Here is a 26,169-nt window from a genome sequence, read left to right as displayed (position 1 = left end):
TTAAGAACTTTCCCTTTGCATTCACAACTCAGTTAACTGTCACGAGGCCTAGCTTTTGGCCTGTCGGCTTTCAATGTCCCTCCTTCACTAAGCTTGGTGGTTTTCGATGGTTTTCGACTTAGTGTTCAAGTGGGAAGAAGGGGCCCATCTCCCTTTGAGACCATTGTAGATTATTAACTGGTTTAATTTCAAGATTGTGTGTCAGGCCTGAAGAGCAGGTCAATGGAGTAGCCCAAACCCACCTATCCATTAAATTTGTGGTCTTACGGTTGTGGTTCGTGGTGCCCTGAAACCATTACAGTTATAACCTCCAAAGATCCCTGATCACAGATCACCATAACAAATAGAATAATGAAGTCTGAGATGTTGTGAGCTACCAAAGTGTAATATAGAGACCATAAATTGGGGCGGAGGGGGGAGGAGGAATATACAGATAGACTTGCTCCCTGCAAGGTTGCCACTAACCTTCAATTTGTTTTTAAAAGTGCAATAGCACGAAGGATGCCTGTACAGGCTGATAGAGAGCATTTTCTGTGGCTGTCTTCTCCAGCAAGAGAAAACCTTTTTCAAGGTATTTAGGCATTAGGTCTTCTGTCAGGTCCAGAATACTTGGAGCGTTCCAACTGAGGGCTTTCCAGAGCTCCTAGGTACATGGTTTTGCTGAGGACCTCTAGGCACTGGGGTCTGCCCTGAACTATGCCAAGTTCTGGGGATGGTGGCTACTTTCAAGAGGAATCCATTCTATCCAGCTCCAGGGGAACGAACCCTAGCTAGACTCTCCTGGTAAGGTTCTGAAGGCCCCAAATTGGAACCCAAACAGGAGCCGAGTAGACTGGACTGAGCAAGTTTGCGCTTGGGGCAGCCCCCTTAGACGTGGGTTTGCCTGAAGTTTCAGGCTCCATGGTTTCAGGTTTCTTTCCCTTACCCATGGTTTGTCTGGTCTTGAGTGTGTGTGTGTGGTTTTTTGTTCAGACTATTCTAAGACCTCATGGACTCCTAGGAGCTATGTTCCTCTGGCTCAACAGCTCTGAACTTGAGTATAGCCTAGTAGCTAATAATTCCTTTTGTAGAGGGAAAGTTTTTACTGAAATCAAGTGGTAAGAATTAGCAAAGGTTAATACCAAGTGTTGGACCCTGGGCTGGGATTATGGTGCAGCAAGAAATACAAAGTGAATAGTTGGAGAAAAGTTAGCAACTGCTGGTCTGGTCTAGTTCTGCAAGGAAGAGGCTCCATCAGAGGGCTAGGTCATATGGAAAAGCCTCCAGATAAGAGCATCCTTGTTCTTTGTGACAGGTGTGGTTAGAGGTTGGCAACGGAGTTTGAAGCCAAGTAGAGAACCCTGAACTTGGAGCTCTACAGGGTTTGTCCTTGCCAATCCTAAGCTATTGGTGAGCTGTGTAAGTGGGATGCCTGTCAGTTATATGCTACCAGATCCTGCTGTCGGTATTGGTCCTTGTCTAATGAGGTTGGCCATAGTTAGGGACACAGGCTGCCAATGAGCCAGGCTCTGTCTTGGCATCAAGAACCCCTTGGGAGAAGGAGGGAGGTGGGGAGCTCTCCTAGATTCCTGATCTGAGAATTAGTATTCCCATAATGTGCACAATAAACATTGGTATGAAGCTACAGGTGTTGACTAAACTGAACTTGGGGTAAATTGCACCTTGGTGACCAGCATGTGTGCTGGGTAGGCAACTGCCTGCTTGAAGTACACAAAAATAACAGGAGCTCTGAATCCTGGGTGCTCTCCATTTGAGAGCACCCACATCCACATCCTTTTCTCCGATACCAGGATCCCGAGATCAGACGTAGAGCCGGTCTTCCTGCCATGGCGTGAAGGCTTTATGTGACAGTCTGACAAATTGAATCAAGATCTACTTAAATGGGTAGAATGTCCCTGTGGGCCTTTAGTTTGGGTCCCAGATGATGTGGCCTCCTTTGAAGTGTATCCCTGTGGCTGGATTTTGGAGGATGTGACTATACCTTCCCTTGAGTCTCCCTTTCAAGTCAGCAAAAATGAACATGAGGCCGGTAGACCTCCAGTGCCATCCCAGGACATCTCTGAAAATGTGGCTCTTTTTGTGAGCATAGGGTCCTCCTGTGTAGAACTGGCGTACACCTTTTACAATGGGTGGTGGATCAGGGCAATGCTTCAAAAGGAATGGATCTTTGTTGAACCCTCTATTCTAATAGCTGACTTCTGGAGCTTGTTCTTGATGAGAGCTGTTAGTTGAAGTACCCCACTTTGTTTGACCTAATTGGCTTTATTAAGCTATTCATGAATCAGCAGCAATCTGTACAAGTAGAACGATACTCTGAGGAGTTGTACAAAATGGAACCTTCTTACAGGCAGGAAGGTGGGGCAAGGAAACCAGAGGAAAGGATGGTTTCAGGCCAGGCCATATTTCAGGGGGATGTTAACAGTAAGGTGGTTTTTTTTTTAATCATCCAGACTACTTCACAAGTGCTGATGAGGAACTTTCAGACGGACTGCTATCCCAGTCTTGGGAGGGGGTTAAAGTACCCTGTTCTTAAGACTGTAAGGAAACCAAACTCCCTATAGTCAAGGGGGATAGACCGTTTCCCAGGATATGTGTGCTTTTACTGAGCATTGAGTCCAAGGAGAGTAGACCCCAACGTAAGAGTCCTCTGAGGGAGATGGTTACACTAATGGGGCCAAAAGTACTGCCAAAGTCGTGCAGCATTGACTGTGATGAAAAGTTCTAAAAATGGGGAAAATAAGATCAGGAAAGCACTTAGAAGCAGACCCACCAGTTCTAATGGATTGATTCCTCCATCCCCAGCATGGCTGGCAAGTATCACTCTTGACTTCTATTAAGAACCACGGGTGGCTTTAACTTTCATTTTAAAGAGCAGGGGGACTAACAATACTGCTATGAAGTGAGATTGCTCAACCTGAATAAGCCAAAAGCAGAATCTATACATCGGTCACTCAAGAGCTCTGAAAATTCTATGGTGGGGAGTGCCTGGCTGGGGGAGGGCGAGCAAGAAGGTTTAAACTTTCTGATGTAACCTTGTAGTTGTCTGAAAAGTTCGAGTCTAATACAAATGGAATGTATTTTTCTCCCTCTTTCAGAACCGAGAACCAGGTCCTCATCTGAAATCACCAGAAAGATCGGAAGCATGGAATGATTATCTATCTTTACCATAGGCAACCTGCCTGAAGTAAGGGTTTGGGGCAAAATTGTGGCAGAACAGGGCTGGTTCCTCCTGCCCTAAATTGTGTCCTTGCCTGTGAGTGGAGGGCTGGAGACTCTTCTATACACCTGGGCTTCACTGTCCTCCAGAGGTAAAATCTGGGTAAGTCTGTGCTATGTACTTATGGTCCTCAAGGCTCTGAGGTCTCAGGGCTCCTGGGGGAGCCATGGTTTCTACCCCAGGGACCCAGACATATTTTGGCTCTTCTTTCCTTATTAGTATCTTCCTGAATTCTGTCCTCAGCCTCCAGAGAATCTGGGGCCAGAGGTTCATCAGGGCCTTTGTGTACCAGTGTGCCTAGGGAAACCTGTCCAATGTTGCTGACAGGACTTCTAATTATACAGGTCATGGTGAGCCTGGAAACCTTCCTGTGCCTGGCCCTCCAAAGGGTGGCTTTCTGGGTTAGATGAACTTATCCCTTGGTTGCCTACCTGGGAGTTCCGGGACTCTTGCTAGGACATGCCATCTGTTTGCCAATACCTCCATGGTTCTGGCTCCTCAAGGCTGACTTCTCAGTTGTAGAATGCATATTGGGGATCAGTCACTGCGGTTATCTGTCCTGGAAAAATGGATAGAAAATACATTCTCCAGGATTTTCTCTACCCCACCATCTTCTGGAAATCTTTCAACTCTTCCTAGACTTGCATCTTCTCACCAAACCAGGATCTCCATCCTGAAAACTACTAATACTAGTGACAGCATGTTTGTAAGATGTTCCCAAATTTCTGGGTTCTGAATGTTCCAAACAGATTCCAACCTCCTCTTCTAAATGTGCCATGGAGATTTGGTCTAAAGGGGCTCTAGCTCAGATGCAGCCTGGTCCAGAGGTTGACTAGTCTCTAGGTATCTTGTTCATGTCTCCTTTGCAAGCTGTTCTTCGGTCCCCATTGCTCCTGCTCTGGGTTTGGTCTTGAGACTTTGTGACTTCAACTAGCCTCTATGTGCTTGTTTTCCCCCTCTGCTCTCCTCTCATGGAGCTCTTCTGAGCTGCCTCCCAACACATTCAAATACTACCTATCCCTACTAGAGTCTCCTAGGTGCTCCAAACGTGGGTTGTTCTGTGTGGATGTCACCATTTCCCCTAAAGCAGGTACATCTCCACAGTTCTCCATCCCGCTCTGATGTTTGGAAGGAGTGTAAAATGACACTTCCTCAGTTTCCAGATGTCCTTGCACTGATGGTTTTGTTGGGATCTCAGGGATTTAAGCAGCTATCCTGAAGTTAGTGAGAAGGGGCTAAGGAAGAGCTGGTGTTTCCTTCGGTTAGGTTCTAAATCGGGCAATGGTGGTGCTACCATGACTACTAAGTGCAATGGCAGCTCCTAATGGGCCCCCCATCCCTTTCTGCAAACCCTCTGCAAATCCATGTCTGACTGACGGAGGGCCCTGGGAATGAGATCAGGGGGCTGAGGAAAGCTAAGCCCATGTATGAACTTAAGCCTGTGGTGACTTGTACTAGATGAATGAGCTTGGCAAGTGGTACTCTTGCTTGTGAATACGGACTTGTAAGGATGGCAGTCTTTGATCTGCTAACTTCTTGGCAATAACACTTTTTAAAGCTGGGTATACCCAAACGAAGTACTTAAAACCGTGAAACCTGAGTGGAGCAGAAGCCAGGATTTTTGGTGCCAGAAAAGCACTACCTTGGCATCTTGTCTATAGTTGTGAAGCTCCACCTGTCGAGAATGGTGACTGGCAGTGCCCCTTCAGTGGTACCCAGGTGTTTTGCAGTGGATTTTCCTGAATACCACCTTTGCTACTGAAACTTAACATTTCCAATTGTCCTTCTTCCTACAAAAAACTCTAACTTTAACAAGGGACTATCTGATGACCGAGGGCTTTAATGCTATTTTGGTCAAACAGGTGGACTCTGTAGAACTACCACATTGCTTTAGAAAAAGTTAACTCTTGTGACAAGAGATCGCATCTTCGATGTCTGGATGCCTTAGTCTGTCAGGCTTTGCTTATGTACCCAGTACATGGGTCAGGCTAGGGGATGGCTTGGTGGCTACCTGCCATAGGACTGGTAACTCATCGAGGAAGTTGGCACAGAGCACAGGGCAGGGGCCTTCAGTTCTGGGCCTCACCTGGTTGAATGGCTGGATAGTAGAGAGCAGGTCTGACACTACCCTTGACCAAAACTGAAGATGGTGGTGGTATTCTGTATGACTTGGCATTAAGGCAATTCTGGCTCAGGACACTTGTCTAATGCTCTCTCCCAAGAACTGTCCACTGAAGTGAATATAGGTTGCATAAGACTAGTCTAGAAAATGCTGTGAGGCCTGTCCTGTGAAAGTTTGAGAAGTTCCTCCAGATGCCCGGTTCTGTGAACAGTTTGGGGCCAGTCTGGGTGTTGCTTTTTATTTTTAACCTTAAAAGCAGTTCTAGTTCACAGAAAAATTTGAAGGGAAACTTGAGAGACTTCTCATATATGCCCTTGCCTCACACATACAGCCTCCCTCATTATGAACCTCTCCCTCATTATGAACCTCTCCCTCATTATGAACCTCTCCCTCATTATGAACCTCTCCCTCATTATGAACCTCTCCCTCATTATGTACCAGATGGTACACTTGTCCATCAATGAACCTTCATGGACCCATCCTCCTACAAAGACCAGTCCTCTGGGAACAGTGGTCTTGTTCTCTGGCTATTGTTCCCAGAGGACTGGTCAAGTCTTCCTTCAAGCTGATAAAACAAGTGTGTGGTGCTAAGGAGTCCACTGAAAAATACAGTTGCTCTGGCAGCCTTAAGATGTTGGATAATTGAACATTAAAACAAACAAAAAACCCCAGTGTTTAAAAAAAAAAAAAAAAAATCCCACACTTCCTTGAGGCCAGCCCAGCCAAGGGTGCTTTCCATAGTTAGTGAGTTCATTAGTGTGGGACAAGACTCTGGCCCACACAGACCTGCCATGGGCCTCCTTCATTGTTACCATGATCCATGGGATGAGCAGAGGCTCAAAGCCTTAGTTAAAATGCATGATACAAGGGGCTGAGAAAGGTGATAAGGAAGTGTGCTAGAGATAAAACTGGGATCTTGGAGTCTGCTTATAGGATGGGGGTAAAGGTAGGAGCAGAGTTGAACAGAATGGTGGACAGGACCCAGGTCTTGCATGGACTGGGAGCAGGGCTGAGAGCAACCTGCTGACTATAACTGGGATGGGGGTCATGGGTAGCATTCTCTATCCTCCGAGCTCCAATAGACCTTAAAGATGGAATAACCTGAAGTTCCCTCCTGCAGGGCCTTCAGGACCCGAGGAAGTATGCTCACCAGGCCTGATGAGATGAGTAGAGCATAAGTCGTCATTGTTGCTCCTTGGTTCAACGTGGGTGTCCAAAGCAGAGTCCAGGAAACAGTGTCCCATCACATCAATAGGACTGGCTGGCTATGTGGTCACACAGGATGTCTTTACTGTTTTTATTTCAGCTAGCAACAATTTCTTGAGCTCACAATATTGTTGAAGACTACTAGATTTCAGCAAACCAGTAGCCAGAGAACAAGACCACTGTTCCCAGAGGACTGGTCAAGTCTTCCTTCAAGCTGATAAAACAAGTGTGTGGTGCTAAGGAGTCCACTGAAAAATACAGTTGCTCTGGCAGCCTTAAGATGTTGGATAATTGAACATTAAAACAAACAAAAAACCCCAGTGTTTAAAAAAAAAAAAAATCCCACACTTCCTTGAGGCCAGCCCAGCCAAGGGTGCTTTCCATAGTGAACCTGCTGGTCATAGGGAAGTCTGGGTCTCCAGCCATGTTCTCCAGAACCCTGTCATAAAGACCTCAATTACTGGGAACTGGGTAAAAACATTGCGAGGCAAACTTACAAAACTTAGACTTTCTGAATTCACCAGTCTGAATTTTGTCATTTTCGATGTTCTCCTAATCTTATTTTACTGCATTAGCAAAATGTTAGTGAACATCTGCAGGAAATCATGACCCAGGAAGATGAAGTACATTACCAACAAACCAGATGCTTTCCTTGTGCTGCCTCTGATCCTTATCAAAGGCAAAATTAATCAGTGATAGAAGTGAAAAAACCAAATGGTTTTGAACCTTACATACTATGATTCTATTTCTATATACTCCTGTTCTTCCACACTGAGATTTACTTAAGCTATATGTAGCAGTAGTTCCCCTCCACTGCTGTACAGTATTTCATTATAAATCTCACTTATCCACTCTAGTGTTACACACTAAGGTGGTAGCACTAACTGGAACCATCCCCAAGCTGTCATGTTGAATATAGGAACTAGTATACATAAGTGCACCCTCCTGTTTATGCACTCTGCAATAAAAATCTCTGCGTCCTAGGCTTCATGTGCTTGGTTTTGGGGTGGGGAGGGGAACACACCAGAATGGTCTTCCGAAAGGTAATTCACTTTGCATAGTTGATATAGGAATGTTTCAGCTGTTTTATGTGCTTGCCAGGGCTTAGTAAGATCTAGAATTCTGCCTTGCTGGTGACTCAGTAGTGGTATCTTGTAGTACTTTGAATTACTGAAGTTGTGTCCTAATTATATCTCCTGTTCTGGGTATCTAGAACATGTAAGATGTTGTCACATGACGCACAGTACTTTGAGGTTGGGCAGAACTTCAAGCCTTGTGGGTCCTTCACTAGCTTGTCAATTTCTATTCTTTTGAAAGCTCAAGTGTCAAACTTGGGCCCATGGACTCCTGGGGGGTAGTTCAGAGTACTGGGGACATTGGTATTCAACTGAATTAGCTACAGTGAATCAACTAGGGACTGGTGGGGGTGGGGGGGGTCTTTGGTTCTTTTCAAGATAGATATACACATTATTGGAGGTGGGTGATTCTTACATAAATTTCATGCTTAGAAATAGGTGTGTGGGGGGGGAGGGGTCCTAGGATACTCAAAGGAAAATGAGGCCACCCCCCCTTCCCAGCTCAACATGTCCCCACCTCCTGTGAAGATCAAGGGCATAAGTCTATTGTTCTAACCATTTCACTCTTCATGAATGTCCCTGCCTCCTATAGAACAAGACAATGGCAAGTGTTATCTCTTCTGCAGCCCGATGAGAAAAGGGTATACAGAGACTGAAAGAAAAGAATTCATGGATGTCCTAATATAGACCATGGAGAATGAGATTGTTGTATAGCTTCTGTTACTGCCGAAGGAAACTGAGCATAAGGAATCCTGCTTTCTCCCATCTCCCAAGCAGGCCTCCAGCCCCACAATGTGCCACATGGGCAAGGAAAACACGTTAGTAGCTCTCTGGATACTTGGAACTATGCTGTTCAAGTAAAAGCCTGATGGAGCACTCTAAAAAGCCCACGTCTTCCACAGTCTCCTATAGAGCTTAAGGCCTTGGATGGCCCTAGGAAATGGGCTGAAGCTGTGTAGGGAAAGCTACAGCCAATACTCTTTACACTCAGCCCGTTTTCCTCTAGACCTCACTACCCAGGATAAGACTTTGGCTCCTAAGCCTATAGCTGGTTCAGAGAATCCCTTAAGACTGGTACCTACTCAGGACTTGCCCAATAGACAATTCCTAGAAGACCCATTCTTCTCAAGGCTGGAAAAACACCACCTGTGTTGAGTAGCAAGTCAACACCTATTTGATTGATGGCATTGGAGCTCTAGGAAGCCTGGCAAGATGGGGCCTCCTACCAATTCAACTAGGAATGGGGCTTCTCCTACCCATACATGTGGGTTTCTGTATGTGATTCTTGGGTCTCAACCTATGGATGCTAGTTTATTCAAATAATGTATAGTGGTTCAAAGGGAACAAGTGTGCCTCTGCCAGCAAAAAAGCCCATGCCCTAGTCAGTGGGGTAAACAATGTAGCCAAATGAGTATAAAGTTTTAGGGCAGAGATCATGTAAGGACTTTAAGGACTTTGTCTTCTACGTAAAACTTACCACTACATTCCCATTTCAAAGTGAGCCATTGAGAGCCTTAAAGTTCTCATTGTGGAGAATAGGTGGTAGGGGAGGAAGAGACCAGTTAAGAGCATCATGTAGAAATCAAGATGTGGAGTCATGGCTTGGTCCAGGTTATGCATGACAGTGGAGGGGAGAATGGGCTTAAAAAAATCTTGCAGGAAGAATGGACAACTGTTGGATACTCTAAGGAGGCCAGTGTGAGGAATACTTTCAAGGAGAAAGTCATGAGTTAGGTATAAGTTTGAGATCCATAAGCACAAATAGCTGTTGAAAGTGAACTGCTTAAAGCTTAAGTCTTAAATTTTCCCCATATTCTACTCCACCTGGAGAGTAGTGAAGGATGTTTTTTTTCCCGTGTCAAACTGAGGGAGAAAGACTACAACAGAGTTGAGGGTTTGCAAGCAAATCATTATGGCGGATGGGTCACCCAAACGAAGTTCAGAAAGGTTCATTGGCAAGTAACAACTGGCTATTAAAGGGGTAGGGCCTGCAATGATATCAGAATTGTCAAAACTGAAGGTAATTCCTTTAAAGTTCAAGATGGCATCTACAGGCAGCCATGGGTATTGACTGAATTTAGGTGGAGTAGAAAGATAGATCTTTAGCAGTGAGGTCAAAACAAGGAGGCCAACTACTCTATATACAGTTCTTCATGTGTGTTGAAGTAGCTATGTGTGACCTGCAGTGCTGAAGGGAAGAGGAGAGCAAGGAGCAGAGGCTGTCAATGAATGGGGGGATGGTCACTATAGAGTCAGAAGATAATTGCAACAAGTTGGTAAAGTAGGTGGAAAATGATGCTTGAGCTTTAGATGTGGAGTTTGAGGGAGAAATGAGGAATGTTCTGGAGTTGCTAAGAAAACTTGCACCCATCTCTAAGCCCTGTAACTTCGGAGATGTGAGAAGGCCTCAGAAGCAGATGTGATGCTTTCAAAGGGGCAGCCACATTTCTGTTGCACCAAAACAAAAACCTCTAGAAGAGTTTGAGGATATGGGCAGCTCTGCTAGAGGAATACCAGGAATCCCAAAAGAATCAAATGTTTGGGACATTGTATTTGGAACTAAGTCCAGACAATAAATGGCAACCTCTTCAGACTACCTACCTGACCACCACAACTTTAAATTCTCAATCTTGATTTCTCTTTACTAGCTTTTTGCCTTCTGACTCTCCTGAGGCTTGTCTAGAGCCTGGAGTTTAGATCCCTTCTCATACAAACATTCTTATTCATCATAATTTCTGACTCCAATTACCTGACTTTATCTTAAAATTACCCAGTTGACTTGAAACTTGATTTCCCCAAAGATGTGAATTCCTAGGTTCTCATCCTTGGAACTCCTTGCATATCTCCTCTAGAAATAAGAGCTCATTCTTCAGAATCCCTGAATTGGTCCGCACCATGCCCCCAGGGTTTCTCCTTTCCTCCCTTCTTGTGCTAGGTCCTCTTGTCCTAGAACACTAGCACTGACCTCCTTAACTCCAAACAGAGGGCCTCACAATGAACCAAGGAAATGGATGTACAGCCAGGGAGCAAGAACTCTGGCCACAAATGCCCAGTGTTTCTTGTTAGAATCAAATAGGACAGCACTCCAAAGATTGAGATGGAGAGGTGAGCCATCTTTCACTTGGGGGCCTGGTTGATCCCCGCCCCCCCGAGCTTGTGGTGTGGGCTTCAACCTTAACATACTGTTTTCACTAGGAGAGGACTCTGCTAGAATCCTTTGTAGATGAAGTGGTAGCATCCTATCTAGGGAAGTCCTGTGTTTCTGCAAGAACCCTTGGTTTCCTTGACAAGGTCAAGGGGATTGTGCCTTTTAAGCCCTATGCTGTCTTAAGGGTCTGAAATAAGGTCTTTTCCCCCCCTCCCAGCTTTATCTAGGTGTATCTTATAAAAATTACACATGCTTAAGGCATACATTGAGTTTGGACACATGTATAGACCCATGATACCATTCCCATGATCAAGGCAAGAGTCTTTTTATAAGTGCACATATACCAGAAACCATTGGCGGGATCCTACAGGGAGCCAAGGCAAGGGAAAGTTATGTAGAGAACATGGTCTGTGGTGATAAGTGACATTAGCAATAAGGAGTCAAGGAAAGCTGAGCCAATGAGAAATGGAAAAAGGTGACCTGAAAAGCATCTGTCCAGGGAGGGAGTCTGGCTCTGGAGTGAGGGAGAGGAAGCTGGCTGATACCATAAGCCACCCCCCTATCTCTTAGCCAGAGGCCCAGAAAAACTTGGAAGCATTGAGGCTGGGAAGTTTGTCTGCAAATCAATATGGTGAAGAGGGCCTTCTAGTCAGGACAAAGGCCACCTCCTCTAGGGTTACACCAGACTAGACTCCACTTCTAGGGCACTTGCACTACCACTGGTGTCAAGTGAAACTGGATTCTCGGTGGGCCTCTAGATGGGCACCCAATACGGCCGGGATTCCAGGAACACACAAGGCCAAATTGGTGTTCTTCTAAAGAATGTATCTGGCCTAGGTCAAAGGACAGAATCCCCAAAATGCCCCTCTACTAGCCCCTCAAGTTTGAGGAACACTGATGGGTCTCCCCAGGTGGTAGGCCCCAGCACAATATGCACAGAGGATGGAATCTGGCATAAGTTTTCAAACTCCTTCCAGTCAGGCTGAGCTGCTGAGTCCTGATGGTCATGCACAAATTAAGAAAAGCCATTACCTTTATGACCAAGGTTCAAATCAGGACCAGAGATTAAATAGTCAGGAATAATCCTCAGACTCAAGACAATAACCTGGTGAAGCTTACTTGAGTCTTCCAGACCTGAACTAGCTTGGTCTCAAATATTTGTGTTGTACTGACATTTTGCTGTGCAGTATAATCTTGTGACTGTCAGATGACCTCTAGCTTATGATAGTTTGGTCACTGGAAAGTTCTAGGCATTTAGTGACCCCTCTCTAGGCATGTATTGCTCCCAGGACCCAGGCACAAGTGAGGAATTGACTTTCAAACTAGCAGGAATAGGCCTGCTCCTCTTTCAGGAATCTGTTGTGATCCTCCAACTGGGGCTCTTCGGTGGCTCCATATTGCAATTCTCTCTACCATAGATCTTTCCATGTTCTATCTGTTGAGATGAAGACTATGTGGCATGGCAGCTCCTATCCTGGCCTGGGTGAAGCAAAGCCTTCTTGCTTGGCATCCTACTCCAAAATAGCAGCTGTAAGGGTAAACTGTTCCATGGATCTGAGCAGTATCCCCAAATGTGCTGGGTCTTCCAATTCTAAAGGTGCCCACCAGGCAATACCTCCTTCTTCACCTTAGTGCAAAGGTAGCAACTTGCCCTCCTCTTAGAGGATCTCCTGACAAGTTCCAAATTACTGAACACAGTAGTGACCCTGAGGCACACCTCTCCCTAAAGCATCCTCGTTGCATGCACTCGAAGCGCACCGGGTTTTTAGCACCACCACCCCATCCTGAGAAATGCCGTTCCCCTGGCTTCTCAATATGGACAAAGTAGAGCTCTGACCTCTCACTAGCCAGAGGTGCCAGCTCCATGAACTAGGTCAGCTTGGGAAAGCTTTTGCCTAGAGATGGGCTAGTGCTCAAGGCTGGCTCTTGAGCCTCCCTCCCTGGCTCTTCTGCCTGGCACTGTTCTGTCCTTTCTCTGAGGAGGGGGAACAGTGCTATACTAAGTCCATCTATTGTCTTTGGGGCTGTAACCAAGACCAGGACACAGATTGCCAGAGCTCAGGGCAGATGTTCTTCCCAATGATCCTGTTCTTACTAGAGTGCCCTTGGGACGGTCAGTTCATAACTGTTCATTGGAGCATCTGACAGTCCTTTGATCATTCTAATCTGTTCTCAGTGTTCATCTCTTGTCTGTCCCTTCAAGCTGAAATTTTCCTGGCTCTCTGTAGGAGTAATTTTGGGCTATACTCTGAGAAACCCGGCTTACAAAACATAAGCCTATGCTCCCATTTGAGCAGGTAGTCAATCTGTTCAGGATGTACATCACTTTCATGAGCTGTGGACCAAATGTCCATTCAGTCAATGAAGCACCTGCAGAACTGTTCTGGTTGATCCCATGTGTGTTGCCCAAATGACGACTCTCCCAGGCATCCACTCTGTGTTAGCTGGAGGGGGAGGGGTGCTGCTGCCCACAGGCTCTGGGAGAGGGGGCACCTCCTCATCACTGCAGAGAGAAGAGAATCTGCTTCCTGTGAATTCTGCAGTAGTGCTCATTAATATCAGGAAGAGGTTTGTGTGTTTTTGTTTTTCTCACCCCAAGAATGGGCAGGTGCCAGGAAAGCATTCTTGTCCTGTTGGGTGTCCTTTTCCCAGGCTTCTGGCTGGAGAGAACTGTTCCTTGGGGCTATTTCTTGTCTGTGCCTGTTGGTATTTCCTGGCTGCTGACCTCCCCAATGTCCAGGCAAGGACATCTAGGAGCTTAGATGACAACGCAAGAAACTCTCTGCTGAGGTGTTGCTCATGTCCCAAGGTCCCTAGCCAGTATGCTGTCTTCTCTGCTACTTCCAGAATCTTCTGGTGGGTGGCTTATTCAGGGAGCAGATCACTTCCAGCCACAACCATGAAATTAACCTGCTGACTACAGGGAATAGACTCAAGACCATGAAAGAACACTGGTTTTTGGATTTCCCCCAGCACCTATCCTTACTCCCAACTATTGTACTTTGATAATACCTAGCAGCCAACTAAACACTTCTGTTTGCTTATCTTCATCCTTCTGATTCCTGTGCCCCTCTTCTGACACTTAAGCAAAAACAAAGCAATCTTGGATGTGTTGTCTCAGACCGTGACCACTGCTGAGAATAGAACTGTTTTAATTACCTCCTATTCACCCATGGATGAGCAAGTGAGCAATTACTACTCTACAGGGGTATAACTAGACTAGAGGATATCCGAAGTTTGTCCTACATGCAGCCTAGGTGAGGACACATACCAGGTGGGGCCAAGTGGGGGAACAGTGAAAAACAACCAGGAGTTGCGAAAGGCAGGCTCTGTAGTGACAAGGGGGTGAGTGCCCCCTGGTTCCCATGGAGGATGTCATTGGCTTGTCCAAGTTATTCCATGGGCTGGCCAGGACCTGAAAGCTGCCACTCAGGGATCAGCAGAAATTGTGCCTGGTCCCTTAACAAGGAGGGTTGTTTGGCTGGGGTGCCTTCTCCACAGGAGCAGAGTCTAGCAGGGAATTTGTGGTAAGGCCATTCAAGGCCCTCCTGACTTACCCCAGAGAACAAGGCAGCACCTAACACTGGGCCTCCTTTTTTGGCCCTAAGCCACTGTGGAGGAACCACTGTCTTTATGCTGCAGACCGATGTAATAGCTCCTCCTTTAAACATTTCAGAAGGCAGACTTCCTTCTACAGATTCCTTCTAGGACTTCAATTCCCCTCACAGCATTAATACTATTTCCAGTTTTAAACATCTTACAACAATTGGGACTGCTGCTGAGTTCATTTCAACCCTATCAGCAAAAGCCAACTCATCAGGAATATATGCTTGTAGTGGGCTATGTTTGAAGGAATCAGACTATTGCAGAGAGACTTCTTGCCTTATAAGAATTGATGTCCACTCAAAGAATCTGCCTACCTGGAATGTCCAGATTTAGGCTAAGTCTGTGATAAACAATACTTGTACTCTCAACACTGTATGTGTCCAATTTGGGTACTACTGCTATGCAGGTTCCAGGCTTACATCTGCCCCATACTAACTCTGTATTGGGGCTAAATTGTTAGACTGCCAGACATTTAAAACCACCTCCACTCCAGTGGACTGTTCTTCCCTAAGGATGTCCAGAAACTTCCAAAATGAGGCAAAAGCAATACTTCCCTCTTGCATGTTATGCAAGCATCGATTCCCATGGTAGGAATACTGCAAATGGAAAGTGGTCAATAACTTCTCTCACCCAAGAAAAAGCTACTTGTGACACATGATCTTCTAGAGGCCCAAAAATCTAGTTTAAATTCACTAGCCATGGTTGTGATGAACAATTACATCATACTTGGTTCTTCTCTTATCTGGGCAAGGAGGAATTGGAGCTAGCACAAACATTTCTTGCTGGAACTACATAAATATGGTCAAGAACAAGTCTTTAGGTTAAAAGGAAAAACCACCTGGCTCTCCAGAACAGACCCATCTGGATTTTTGGACCTGTTTTTAACATGAACAACCCTTCGTAACCTAGATCCCTAGCTACTAGGTCTGTTTATAAGAACTAACAAGCCTTCTGTTTCCAGTAACTTCCTATTAGAGTTGGATGATGCTTTAAAGACTCTGCTTAACAGATGTACAGTTGAATCCTAACCAGATGTTTTTACATCTTAGGCAATTAAAGGAGTAGGACTAACCTTAGTCTAACTACAGACTACATTCCCAGGAAAACTCTCTAATTGGAATTGCTACAATGGTTAAGATCTGGATGGTCTTATTTCTTCTGCCATTGACCAAAAGAGGACAACAAGCGGCAGAGGGATGGAAAGAATCCTGATAGTTGTGGTCCTGTTACTTGTTGGTATTCTATAAAACTGCTAGCTTTCAACATTAAATTTGTCACTTTATAATAATGAAAGAATGAAGCATTAACAAGACCCCTCTGTATTTGCCTGCACAAAAACAGGTACAAAATGCCAATGACCAAGTATCTGTAACAAGCATGGTTTTTCTCTGAATCTTGTATTTCTGGCCTATTTCAGTTTGTTTCTCAACATCTTATGGAAAACACATCTGACAGGATAGATGTTTATTGGGCATAGGACAGGGCAAAAGAAATATTGAACTTGAATCCAAGTCCAACCTTAGATCAAAACAACTAGGTCTTCTATGCTCCCACCTGTTGGTCACTGGGTGTTGAACGCTAAGAAGGGGATGATCGTGGGGAAACTGGCTCAAATGAGGCAAAGCCTGAAGGAGCTGGTGGCTGAAATGGTTTGTTACCTCACTTGCCACAGGTGGGCAGCAAGACCCTATTAAAGAGAGACCTCTACAATCCATGATGATGCTTGAGCTCATGGATGGAGCTGACCAGTCTGTGTACTGGCTAGGGAACAGTCTCTTAGGAGTTATTAGTCTGAGAAACTCCAGGATGATTACTGATATCAACTCTTTCTCAAAGACCAACCATCCACATGTCCAGCTTTATGAAGCGGTTTCCATTTTGTGTTGTCTTAGTTCAGGGTTTCAAGATAATTCCTACAAGAGGACTTAGCTGAACTAGTAAGATACATTAGGGCATGCTGAAGTAGTGTGATGTGCCAGGACCAGGGAAGCTCCAGGGTGCAGGTCTTCTGTCAGACCCAGACTTCCTCAGGAACAACCAAGCCTTGGAGTAATAGCTCCCATTAGATTTATAAGGTTAAAGGGCTAGAAGTATTGAAGGACTATGAATCCATTGGCAGAAGGGTCTTGACAAAAAGGAAAGTGAAAGCAAGAGAAGCTGTGTGAAATGATAAATGATCCAGAAAGAATGTAAATTCTACTATTGGTCTTCAGTGTCCTGAGCTGTAGGGGGGACAAAGTGGAGGAGAGCAGACTCAAAGGGAGATTTCTGGGGGCAGTGAGGACTTTGTGATCAGGGTTTGGGTTACTGGTGCAGGCATTTACCAAAATGGCTTAAATGGCACAATTAAGATCTGTGCGTCTCATCACAAGTGGTTTTTACGTCAAAGGGAAGAAGCTTGTAAACAAATACTGAACTGGAGCATGCATATTAACTAATCTGATGTATTTAGGGCAAAGGCAGCTGACGCCTGTAACGGAAATGCATCAAATTTTTTTTTGCTGCACGTAAGATAAGCATTTTCTTTATGTTCAATTAGGCAACATAGAGTAAAAGAATTAGATATGCAACAAAACAAATATCAGAATGTTAGAGTAAGTGGTGGAGCACTAGAAAACTTCAACTTTTCCATATGTTTAAATTTTTTCACAATAGTAACAGGGTAAAAACAAACCTGGAAGTCAAAGTCAAAAGCTGATAGCTTAAGTCCTTATGCATCAGTATTCACTTACAGGAAAAACGAGATCTTGCAGGCCATCCCATAGTTCTTTTCCAACTGACTGTATTAAGCCATACTTCACTATCCTATTGCTGGAAATAGGGAATTAGTTTGTGTACAAGAAAACCATAATCCTCAATCACCGTAGGACCTTATAGATAAAATGAAAACAGAAGCCACTTAATTGGCAAGTACTTTTAAGACACAAGGTCTTATTCTCGTAGACCTATAGGCAGTTACTTCCAAACAGCATCTTATTCATGTGGACATTTAAGTTAAGCCTTAAATTAAGTCTAAAGACACTAATGACTCCAACTAAAAATCACTCTGTAGGATTTACTTGGTAAATCTGGAGGTAGGTACAACTTTGTCTTAGTAACAGATTCCCACCCCCCCAACTTAGAGTGTTTGCTCAGAGCCTCTCAATTGATCGCAATACTTTTTGTAAATTCAAATGAAATTTCAAGTTAGTATAACCTCATGAAATAGAGAAATAGGTTCATTATGGCCAGGGTGTAGAAAGTTCCTGTAATTCTATGCTGTTCTTTTTTAACTATTAAATTCAATTAGTTGAGCTATAGTACATCATGGTTTTTGATATAATGTTCAATGATTCATCAGCTCAGTATAATACCCAGTGCTCCTCACATCACGTGCCCTCCTTAATGCCCATCACCAAGTTACCCCATCCCCCCACCCACCTCCCTCTCTGCAATCCTCAGTTTGTTTCCCAGGGTCAAGAGTCTCTCATGGTTTGTCTCCCTCTGATTTCTTCCCATTCGGGTTTCCCTCCCTTCCCCTATTGCCCTCTGCCCTGTTTCTTATATTCTACATATGAGTGAAAACATATGATAATTGCCTTCTCTGATTGACTTAGCTTAATACCCTCCAGTTCCATCCACGTCAGTGTAAATGGTAGGTATTTATCTTTTCTGATGGCTGAGTAATATTCCATTGTATATATGGACCACATCTGTATCCCATCATCTGTTGAAGGACATCTTGGTTCCTTCCACAGTTTGGCTATTGCGGACATTGCTGCTGTGAACGTTGAGGTGCAGGTTCCCCTTCTTTTCACTATGTCTGTATCTTTGGGGTAAATACCCAGTAGTGCAATTGCTGGGTCATAGGGTAGCTCTATTTCTAACTTCTTGAGAAACCCCCACACTGTTATCCAGAATGTCTGTACCAGTTTGTATTCCCACCAACAGTGTAAGAGTTTACTATTTTTCTGTAAACATCTCAGATGTGATTATGCTAATAATTCGTAGCAAAAAGGAAAACTTTGTATAGTGCTAAACAAAATGACTTGTATACGTTCCAGTGGAAATTGGTATTGCACAACAGTGAACTGAAACTCTAAATTGCTGAAAGAGAAAAGCTGGGGAACATGAAGGACAGACAAAGTGAAAGGCGGGGGGTGGGGGGGCGTGCTGTGTGGCCAGGCAGGGCCTTGGACACAAGGACCCAAGGTAAGGGCTCTACCAGCCCGGCTGAGGTGTTCTTTCTGCTACCATGATGCTCCTACTTAACTTTCTAAACTTAAATGGGGCTCCTGTGTCTGTGGGCTTTTCTTCAGTGTTCTGATTAGTGTTGAAAGAAGTCCGTTCACATAAAAGTAGAGCCTTTGTGTACAGTTTTGGCTGAACCTCTAGGGACTAGTTTCTTCATAGCTGGGAGAAACTTCCAAGAGGTCTCAAGTATCTGAGAAAACTAGAGCTGGTGGAGGAGACCTATCGAAGTGTTCATCTCCATAATTCATGTTCATTCCTAATTACATGATCCTAGGGCTTCTGAAATGCCTGCACATTCTGAATGCTACATATTCTCCATTCTTCTAAGGTTTGAGTCTGAGAAAACCAAGATACAGGCATTCTCTGGTTCTGTGAAATATGCAGGGGCTAAATACTCAACCCCACCCAAAAGCCTGGTTCTTGCTCTCAGGCTAGGGTCTAAGGCCCCTGACACAGCCAGGATTGGACTGAGGCTGAATCTTACTTGCACAGATGAGATGAGGCAGAGCCAGCCCCTGGGCCAGGGAGGGGGAGAGAGAGTATGTGAATGGCCACTCTGGCTGCAGGAACTCCATTCCTGAGGCTCCTCTATGCCCACATGACACTAGCTGGGCACCTCTGTCTATGGTTACCAAAGGCCAAGATCCTCATCCTGGTAAGAAAGTCAGCCATGTGGTCACAGAGCACCAAGCTTTGAAAACTGGACTCTTCCCAAAAGTTTGCATCCTCCTTGGTGGAGCAGGCCACAGGATCCTTAATTCCTGCTCTGGGGAATCCTCTGGGCTTGATGTGCCACTGAGCTCAGAAGCCAGCATCTCCTGTAGAAGTTGCAGCAGGTTTTCCTGGAACAGAGTGCTGAATCTCCCCTGCCTCGGCTCCTCAGGTGGGACTATCTTGGTTTCCTTGGTAGCGCCTTCACAGCCAAGAAACTAAGCATACCACTCTCCTGATGGGAATGATTGGGTTTCTACGGTGTGATCCAGGAGAAAATGAGCCAGGGGAACCAGAGCTGGTCTCTGCAAAAATTAGCTAACATGTGCCTGTAGGAGCTAGAGCAGTACATATAGGACCAGATGGTGAAGATGCTTGATCAAAGGGGCTTGAATTAACATGGAATGAGGGAGTTTGTCAACTTGGAGTCACTTTCTTGGAATATACTCCAAGACCTCCTGGGGCAGTGGAAACTCACTGGGTGGAAACTTGTTCAACATGGACTTCCTTGAGCTTCTAAGTGAAATGCTGGAGTTAACACCAGAGAAAGGAAGAAGGGCCTAGTGGAGTGGGCATGCTGGGGAACATGTATTACAGGAGTCCAGAAGTTGAAGATCATGCCCATGTGAATGTCATCGGGAACCCCCTGGTGAGGGACACAGCAACCCTAAGTACAATGATGGCTTCCTGAGGCACCAGGCTGAAGGCAGGAGAGGTATTCATGGAACCTGGCTCACTGATTAGCAAGAGGATTATTCCACATCCCTATACAGCTCAAGCAACGTGGTCAGAGAACAACACTGGACTGTTGTAGCCAAGGAACCATGACTTTCAAAGAATAGTGGAAATGATTAAGAACATGTCAGCCAAGTGTTATGCTTAGTATCTGAATATTTTGCTGTGTGTAGGATCAAAAAGCAAGAATGAAGAGCAAAGGACACAATAGTCAGTCAAGATCTCTTGCCTAACTCCTGGACCTGACTACCATATGCATTCAGTTTTCTTCCAGGACTGTGTAAACTTCTTGTTCTGTCTATACTATAGTTTAGAATGACAATATAATGAATCTTATTTTTTTCCCCCGCAGGATGCTCAGGCAGTTCAGTGTCATGATGACTATGCATGATGAGTAAGAGGAGACTAATATGCAAGAGGCCTTGGTAAAAAACACATGCACCTCAGAGGGTAGGAGATGAACTCAAATTCTTCTGGAAATAAGTTCCCAAAATCCTTGTAGAATTCAAGAGCTCAAGGCACACTGGAACACCCATTCATAGGAAAAGACCAGTTGGGGCATCTCACATCTACAATGCCAAAGAATCACAATGTTCAACAGGCACCATAAGGTTCTAGAGACTGCTCCAGATCTAGGTGTATGTACTGTTCTAACCCATATGCTGGATGACCTGAAAGAGGCTGCCAGCTTTGTATGTGGTTGAGAACAGGAAAGGGCTCTACAACAGGTCCAGGTTGTGGACAAAATGGCCTTGACATGACACTTGGGCTATGTAATCAGGCAAACCTCAGGGTGATGGAGATATCAGTGGTGGGGAAAGGGCACATGGAGTTCACAGCAAACTAAAGAGAAAGTCACACTGCATGTCCCCAAGGTTCTAAAGGTATGCATCTGCGTATAGCCCCACAGGGAATGGTCCTAATGAAACAAAGTATTGGCTTACTGTTTGTGCATTTGAAACACCAGCTTAGCAATGATCTGTGAGGAGGTGCCATCCTTCAGGATTTGGAACACACACTAAAGAGAATTTTTCTATGGTGTTCTACCCCAACAGAAAGAACATGAGTCTAGAAACTAAGAGATGAAAGTAGGTATGACCCTGTTACCATCATTCCCAATGACCTGTGGGGCACTTTGTGTTTACTATCTCAAACTCGGCTCTGCAGCATTGGAGGCCTAGTCCCAAGAGGAGAAGGCCTTGGGGGAAAGGGTGGGAGGGAGTGTTCACTCTTGCCAGAGGACACAGCAAGGGTCCCACTGGACCATAGGATGTGACTGTAGCCCAGACAACTTGGATTCCTTGTGTCCAGGACCCACTGGCAAGAAAAGTCATGATTGCAGCAGGAGTGGCTGACCCTGGCTGGTCAGATAAAGGTGTGGAGCTGCCAGTATACAAGGAGGGCAGTGGGCGAAGTATGCGGTACTCAAGTGATCCATTTGGACACTTGTATTCCCTTTCCCAGTTGTGACTATGAATGGCCAAGCGGAGCAACCCAGCCTGAGAAGAGTGTCTACTGGAGGCTCAGATCCTCAGGAATGAGGTTCAGTTTTCCCCTCCTAAGCCAGTGAGGGCAGCAAAGGTGGTGGCTGAGGGTCAGGGAATTCTTTGGAGACAGGAGGAGACAAAGTCCTGGGACCAAATGCAGTGACACTGGCTGTGTATCCTCCTGCTAGCCCTTTCCTGAGCTCAGGAAGGAGAAGGGGCCTACCAGGGCCCAGGAAGAGCTGTTCCCCAAAACTCAGACCACAGAGGTGCCACTCTGCCCTCTGCTTTATCTGTTTCAGACAGATAAATGGCCAACATGACTCAGATTTCTAGAACTTCTGCCTGACAGTCCACAAGTTCTCTAGAAATGATGCTCATTTCTTCCTTGGAAGGGTATTGATCCACTCTAAGAAATCTGGAGGCTCCTGGCTCCCCCTCAGCAAAATGTCTATCCCTCAACTTATCCACAGAAAGGCTGCCAATCCAGAGTCTTAATACAGCATTTAGCACAATGTATGCTGGTATTTCTTGGAGAGGATCAGAAGAGGTGCTTTCATTGAAAGATGATTCAGTGGCCTTGCGAATGAAGTGGATTGATGGAATTCTGAAGGGTGGGGTACTGGAGGAAAAGTCAAATAGGTCAACTTCCCAGACTTAGAGTTGCTTTTCTCAGACATCCCAGAATTTAAAGAGCTGCTTTCCTGTGGCATCTGTGCATCTGATCAGACAGCTATAATAGGAATCAAATATGGAAGCTACCAATGAGTAGATTTGAATTGTTCATTCTCATGAGGACAATAATCCAAGGAAACAAGTCTCCTAAACTACATTTCCGCCCCCCTGAATTTTACCAGTACTAAATGTAAAGAGCCCATAGAGAACAACACATACCTCAGAATGTGCGTAGTCCTTACAATGAGAGGGGAAGGTTCCCTGTGATTGTTAGAACAGAAGACCCTTTTTGGGAGCAGGTATTCAAGGACTCCCCTGCCACCGGTGAAGGGTGGGGTTTCCTGACCCTTGCATTGCCAGATCTCCTTGTCCTGGAACAAACTGTAGGCCAGGCTCCCCGGGCACAGAAAAAAGAGCCCCGAGGGCAGTACAACCAGGATTCTCGGGGTCCAAGCCCTCCAGACAGAAAAGGACCAGTGGAAGTTGGTACTAGGACATTGGCAGGAGACTGCTCAGAGGAAGTTAAAATGGAGACTTGACATTGTATATCTTATGTGTCTGACAGATGTACAATGACATATACTTATTATAGCATCATAGGGTGTTTTTACTACCCTAAAAATCCTCTGTGCTCCACCAAAAGTGGACCCCCTCAAGTAAACTACAAACTTTTAATGAACTTAAAACATCACTGGGTATTACAAGTGTACAACCCTATTGGAGAATGTTCATAATGGAGGTGCCTATGCACATGTGGGGCAGGAGGTGTATGGAAAAATCTGTGTACCTTCCTTTCTTTTGCTGTGTACTGTATTTTGAAAGCCCATGTCCCCCTTTCAATCAGGGCCCTGTCCCCCTTCCACTACCCACTACCTCTGACTGGGGCATCTCTCTTGGAGTGAAGTCTCTACATGGCACGTTTTATGACCACCCCATAAGCTCTCCAGAATCCCATGCCAGGGGGTGTCAGCCCTTCCAGAGCTAGGCCCATGGCTGTAAGATATACTGCAAGCACATCAGTTAACACTGTGGGAAGCAGGGTTAACTCTCTTAAGAGAAAGCTGCTTCATGGACAATTATTCCCGATGTGAACACATTCTACTTGACTCTAAAAGAATGGCTTATTCTAGGGATGCAGAGTGTGTTGGTGATAATCTTTTGACCTCCGTATTACTTGGAGTGACAAGCTGAGCTGTTGAAGGTTGACTTACTTTCACAGCTAGTTGAAACCCCATGACATGACATGGGTTTCAACTATTTGGGTTCCTAAGAAGATAGTGAAGGTGTCTTGAAGTATGGGATCCAGCTTCACAGGGGATAAAGCCTGACCTACAAGAAAGATGAGGGACAACAGGCTGCCCAACTCTCCTTTGTCTCTGTTCCATGGACTATTCAAAGTGCAATCTCTCTGACCTTTCTGGGCCCAGTGAACAAACCTGCTAAGTAACACCTATGTCAGCTTGTAGTTCTTCGTGATAAGGTAGCCGGCGGGGGGGCGGCGGTGCATGGTCTCCCATCACTTCACATCATTTCCTCCTCTTCCTCCCCCTAGCAGGGCCCAGCCACAGTACAGATCTGGCCACTCCAACCAAATAGGGGAACTCCAGGGCACTGCCCCTAGAGGTCCAGTGTGGGGTAGAGCTACAGAGTCACTGGCAGGGGATGCCTGGGAAGAACACATGGTCCAATCAAATGCTGGGATGGCTTCTGAAATCACTGACTACTGGAGCCTGTCAAACAAGGACTCCCCTTGGAGGTGAACATCTTTCTTCTTAAAGACCCAAGGCATATACTTCATGGCTGCCCTAGCCCTCACCTGTGCCACATAAGTCTACCTGACATGGCTAGGGGAGCAGCTCTTCAACCCCTAGTGGGCAAACTTAGAAGGGAGAGGTTGGAAGAGTGAACTAGTGCCTGTAACTGCAGGCAGTCTCAGGGCATAACTGGCGCTCATGCTTTTACTCCACTATCCATCCTAAATTCTCTGCCCACACCTTCCCTGGTCTCCATGACTGACTTGATGGTGTGACTCAAACTCTCATTCCTGAGGGGTCTGAGGCACTGATACTCCTCCCTTCTCAGGCTGGTGTTGCTGTACTAGTCACACTTGATTGAGTGAATGGACGATAATGTGTCCAAGAGCACTACTCAATGACCTAGATCCTCTACTCTGCTTCCTGGTGTCACAGAAACCCTATTGCATTTTGATGATCAGGGCCAATGCCCCTACCAGGATGGTGGCCCTTCTTGCCTACTGGTTCTGGACACAACCCAAAATACCCAGTAGCAGTTATGAATGAAAGGTCACAGGACCCTTTGGCAGGAGTGTGCTGTCCTTGAGGAACAGAACCTAGTCTAACCCTGCAGAGGCAAGAGTTGCAGGGACAGGAACCACAAAGCCCCCCAGTGAGTCATTGCGAGTTATGGCAAGGGGTGGGGGGCTCTGCTGTTTCAACTTCTTGGTTCCCATACCCATGTGTCTGTCCCTTCCCCTTGGGACATAGAACCCTAGAGACCTTTTTCCATGCATCCGGGAGTATGATGCCTGTCCTTGCAGAGGATTGCCTCTGAGTTGGTGCTTTAGCTGTGTCTGCGGAAGGTTGTTCCATGCTCTCAGGCCAGCACCCTCTGAAAGGCACAGTAATAAGATACAGCCACTGGATCCCAGGATTGTCTCCCCAGCACTGACCACCACAGAAGAAGCCTTAGAGCCAAGCCCCCAAGGTAGCTCACAATATCTCAATATTGTCCACAAGATAGCAAATCTTCATCTGGAGAAGGGACCATGGCCTTGCAGAGAATGGTTCTGTCTCCTTCATGTAACTGTGTGTCCAGTGTCTGAGGCCTGAGTTGTAAATGGATCCCAGAAAGGCCATGGTAGAGCTGCTGGACTAGAAAATCTGAAAGTGGCTAAAAAGTGGTAGAGCTCTCTTCTCCATTGCTGGCAGTCCTGCCTCCCATAGTCTCTCCTGGTCTTATCGGGGGCTCCTTGACCCATATCACCATGTTGCCACCGGAACTCCTTGTTTGGCCTCTGATAGCATGAAACCGAGGTTTTGCTGCATATACCCCACTTCCGTCCCACCTAATGCTCCACTTCTGTGGTTGATGGTGGCTTTTAAGCAGGAAGTGCTTTTTTCCCCCCCATGTCCCATAACAAAAGCACAAAAGGCTCACAGCTAGCTCCTTTCTCAGCTGTGCACCTTTTCCCCAAATATATCCAACTGAGTCTGTGACCTTGGCCAACTTTGGGTATCCTTCAAGGACAAAATGTCACCATGACAGAACCTTGACTTGTTACTCAAAACACTGACCCATCTTCCCATTGCCAATTGATGTCCAGGGATGGAAAGCACAAGTTCTTGGAGCCTTTCTTCTACCACAGGGCAAAGGAACCTGTCTTAGATCACAAAAAGCACTAAGTGTTCCCAGGAAGGTTCTGTATTTTTACATGGCATCCCCAGTGGATTCTGACTCAGAGCGTTCTGATTATTAATGGGCATCTTATTTGGGAACAGTAGGAAAGAGGTCTGATGGTATCATCAGCTCTGAAATCCTTTGTCTTGCAGTTAACCACAAGATGGTTCTGGGAGGTTAGGAGCAGCTCCTCTAGTTCCAATTAAGCCTGAGCCAGAGGTTCCTTCTTAGGATACAGCAATATTGACCCAGTTGATGGTAAGGACGCCACGACAAAAAGGCTACCAGGCCACAATGGGTGACTAAGGCTGCCATGGATGGGGCAAGTTCATATGCACTAAGAATAAAAGCCCAGGAGTACTGGTTCTAGGAGGAGGACTCTATCCCAGGAATGGTTCTACTGGCTTCTCAAACTGATGATTTCTCTACCAGTGCACCTTGGCCACAGCCTTTAACTGCTTCATGAACTTCTAGACAATATCCTCATCCAAATCAAATGGTGCAAGGGGCCCTGTCTCCAAATGCATTACTCCATCTGA

The sequence above is a fragment of the Mirounga angustirostris genome, unplaced genomic scaffold, assembly GCF_029215605.1.
Source record: "Mirounga angustirostris isolate CCGP_5_RB_7025 unplaced genomic scaffold, mMirAng1.0.hap1 SCAF_4, whole genome shotgun sequence".
Taxonomy (NCBI): Eukaryota; Metazoa; Chordata; class Mammalia; order Carnivora; family Phocidae; genus Mirounga; species Mirounga angustirostris.
This window is presented reverse-complemented; position numbering follows the sequence as displayed.